Source organism: Bos grunniens, chromosome X (genome assembly GCF_055505025.1).
Source record: "Bos grunniens cultivar Pamir isolate PY7600 chromosome X, Bosgru_T2T1.0, whole genome shotgun sequence".
NCBI lineage: Eukaryota > Metazoa > Chordata > Mammalia > Artiodactyla > Bovidae > Bos > Bos grunniens.
Window position 1 is genome coordinate 27668281 of NC_141194.1, and position 4340 is coordinate 27672620.

Below are 4340 nucleotides of genomic sequence, written 5' to 3' on the forward strand. Positions count from 1 at the left end.
TAGGGCCATGTACTGGGTGACTTAAACAACAGATATTTATTTTCTCACAGTTTTTGGAGGCTGGGATGTCCATGATCGAACTTCTGTCAGGTTTGGTGTCTAATGAGGGCTCTTTCTGTCTTGCAGAAGGCCATCTTCTTGCTGGTGGGGTGGATAGGGGTATGGGATGAGATGAGATGAAGTGAATCTCTAGAGTTTCTTCCTTTTTTATAAAGTCACCTGTTCTATCAGATTAGAGCTCCATCCTGATGACCTAATTTGACCTCTCTCACCTCCTTAAGGGCCTTATCTCCAATATAGTCTCATGGCAGGGGGTGGGGGGGTGGGGGGTTGTAGTGCTTATGACTCCATCTTGACTAAAGTCAACATATGACTTTAGGGGTACACAATTCATTCCACAACAAAGACCTCTTACCATGAGGCAGAAATTATTTACCAACACAACAGAATAGAGCAAACCAGGCTAAAAAATGATTTCCCATTCTATCCCAAATGCCTGTGTGCTAAGTTGCTCCAGTCCTGTCTGACTCTCTGCAACCCCATGGACTGTAGCCCACCTGGCGTCTCTGTCCATGGGGTCTCCTAGGCAAGAATACTGGAGTGGGTTGCCATTTCCTCCTCCAGGGGATCTTCCTGATTCAGGGATTGAACCTACATCTCCAATGTCTCCTGCATTGCAGGTGGATTCTTTACCTGCTGACCCATCAGGGAAGCCCCAAATATCCCAAATGCCTGGATATTGCAATTTCAAATAGAAGCAAGAGCTTTCAGACCTTCATTAAATAAATCTTGGATATATGGTCATGATTAAGACCAAAGGAACTAAAAAGCTGATTGGAAATTCAGAGGCTCAGTCATTTGTCTCCAATGCTGAGGTAGTTGATGCTGCCAAATACTGGGGGACTTTGGGGAGTGAAATTTCAGAATAATTTATCATGGCTTAAAAGTCAAAATATGTTCTTCAAAAATTAACATGTGCCATTGGCAATCTAGAGCTCAACAGCAGCAAGCCAAAACCTACAATCAACAATACATTGGAGAATATAGAAAATAGGAATTAAATTGAAAATTTAAGGCCAAGTCCCCTCCCACCTAAAAAGGTTGCAACTGAAATCCACTTGTTAAGTCAGAATAGAAAATCTGCTCTTAAGAGATGTTTCTGACTTCCAGTTTTAGGTCTGACATATAAAGAGCTCACAACAAGAAAACAACTGTTCTCAAGGAAAAAATCAACAATTCTTGTATTCAACAGAGAATGGAGCTCCTTGGCAAACTCCTGCCCTCCAAACTGGAGAGATAAAGAGAGAAAAAGCCATAACACTAGAGGAAATTTTAGCCTCTGACATCACAATTACAGCAAAAAGTGTACACAGCCTACTCCTTCCTAGTCAGATAAATTTAAACCTCACACTCCCTCAGATCCTTTTACCCAATACATCATGTTTGGCTTTCAATTTTTAAAAATCACAAGTCATACAAAAAGACAAAAAGCACAATCTGAGTGAACAAAGGAAGCATCAGAACCAGACTCAGATATGGCAGAGAGTTTGGAATTATCAGACTGAGAATTTAAAATAACTATGATTAATATGCTAAGTGTTCCCAAAGGAACAGTAGACAAATGCAAGAAAAGATAGGGAAGGTAAGAAGATGGAACTTTAAGAAAGAATCAAAAGAAAATGCTAGAAATCAAAAACACTGTAACAGAAATGATGAATGTATTTGATGGATTCATAAAGAAAAGAATAAGTTAACTTAAGGATATATCAATAGAAACTTTCAAAACTGAGAAACAAACAGAAACGAATGAAAAAGACTGAGCAGAATGTTCAAGGACTGTGGGACAGTTACAAAAAGGGTAATATCATGTGTGTAATATCAATACTGAAAGGAGCAGAAAGAGAGAAAGGAACAGAAGAAATATTTGAAGTTTTAAAAGCTGAGAATTTTCAAAAAATAAAAGACAGACACCAATCCACAGATCCAGGAAGCTCAGAGCACAACAAACAGGATAAATACCCCCCAAAATCGATATGTAAGCATATCATATTCAAACTGCAAAAAATCAAAGATAAAAAGAAAATCTTGAAAGAAGCCAGAGAAAATAATGCCTTACCTATAGAGGAATAAGAACAATTCAACTGGACTTACCTTCAGAAACCATCCAAACAAAAAGAGAATAAGGTAAAATGTTTAAAGTATTGCTGACTGTGAAGATGGCGGTGAGGGGGAAGCTAATGGCAGTGATGGGAGACGAGGACACCATGACTGGCTTCCTACTGGGTGGCATAGGGGTGCTTAACAAGAACCACCACCCAAATTTCCTGGTGATGGAGAAAGATACTACCATCAGTGAAACTGAAGACACATTCCGGCAGTTTCTAAACCAGGATGACATCAGCAGCATCCTTATCAACCAGTACATTGCAGAAATGGTGCAGGCACGCACTTGATGCCCTCTGGCACTGCATTCCAGCCATACTGGAGATCCCATCCAAGGAGTACCTCTGTGATGCTGCCAATGTCTCCATCCTGCGCAGGGCCAGGGGCATGTTCATGGCTGAAAACCTGCACGAAGGGACTCTCCACCGCCATGTAGCTTCTCCCTAGGCTTACCATCAGCCCTTGTCTAAGATGTGAGCCTCTGAGTTCCAATTCCCTGCCCCTTCCCACTCCACTGAGAGGCTAGGTGAGGTGCTTCCAGGTACCAGGGCTCTTCCATTAAAATCAAGCCTGGTTAGGGTAAAAGTAAATAAATCAATGAAAATTAAGAGAGCAGACACAAATTACTGGTGTCAGAAATGAAAGCAAAACCAGCACTACTGATCCCATGGACAGTAAACTGATAATTAAAAAATACAGTTGACTCTTTAATGACACTGGTTTGAACCATGCAAAAATTTTTCCAATAAATACAACAGCACTACATGATCTACAGTTGATTGAATCTTGGATGCAGTACCATGAATGTGGAGAGCCTACTATAAAGTTGTGCATGAATTTATTATTGCACAATGAATCAGTATCCCTAACCCCCATGTTGTTCAAGGGTCAACTATATTTTGAACAACTTTACAACTGCTAATTTGATAAAAGATGAAATTGACCAATTCTTTGAAAGACAAAATCTGCCAAAACTCACACAAGGGGTAATAGATAATCTGAGTAAATCTATAACCATTAAAGAAATTGAAATCAGTAATTAATAACATTCCAAAACATAAAACACCAGGCCCAAATGGTTTCACTATTTTTTTTAATAAAAAAAATTTAACACCAAAAACATTTTATATTGAGGTATAGCCAATTAACAACGTTGTGATAGTTTCAGGTGAACAGTGAAGGGACTCAGCCATACATATACATTTATCCATCCTCCCCCTAACCCCCCTGCCATCCAGACTGGCATTTAATATTGGGCAGAGTTCCATGTGCTATACAATAGTTTTTTGTTGGTTATCCATTTTAAATATAGCAGTGTGTACATGACCTTCCCAAAGTCCTTCACTATCCCTTCCCCCCTGCCACTATAAGTTTGTTTCCAAAGTCTGTGAGTCTCTTTCTATTTTTTAAGTAAGTTCAGTTGTATCATTTCTTTTTAGATTCCACATATAAGGGATGTCATATGATGTTTCTCCTTCTCCATCTAACTTACTTCGCTTGGTCTGACACTCTCTAGGTTCATCCATGTTGCTGCAAATGGCCTTATTTTATTCTTTTTAATGGCTGTGATATATTCCATTGTATGTACGTACCACATTTTCTTTATCCATTCCTCTGTCCATGAACATTTAGGTTGTTTCCATGTCTTGGCCATTGTAAACAGTGCTGCAATGAGCATTGGGGTGCATGTATCTTTTGGGGCCATGTTTTTCTCTGTATATATGCCCAGGAGTGGGATTGTAGGGTCATATGGTAGTTCTAACTTTAGTGTTTTAAGGAACCTCCATATTGTTCTCCATAGTGGCTGTACCAATTTACATTCCCACCAACAGTGCAGGTGGGTTCCCTTTTCTCCACACCCTCTCCAGCATTTGTTATTTGCGGATTTTTTGATGATAGCCATTCTGACTGGTGTGAAGTGATATCTCATTGTGGTTTTGATTTGCATTCTTCTAATAGCTAGCAACGGAGAAGGCAATGGCACCCCACTCCAGTACTCTTGCCTGGAAAATCCCATGGATGGAGGAGCCTGGTAGGCTGCAGTCCATGGGGTCGCTGAGGGTTGGACACGACTGAGCTACTTCACTTTCACTTTTCACTTTCATGCATTGGAGAAGGAAATGGCAACCCACTCCAGTGTTCTTGCCTGGAGAATCCCAGGGACGGGGGAGCCTGGT

General features: G+C 40.3%; 1 pseudogene; it reads left to right on the forward strand.

Moving 5' to 3' along the window:
• Nucleotides 1-2216: 2216 nt before the first annotated feature.
• Nucleotides 2217-2610, forward strand: LOC147340016 (V-type proton ATPase subunit F pseudogene; annotated as a pseudogene).
• Nucleotides 2611-4340: the final 1730 nt, after the last annotated feature.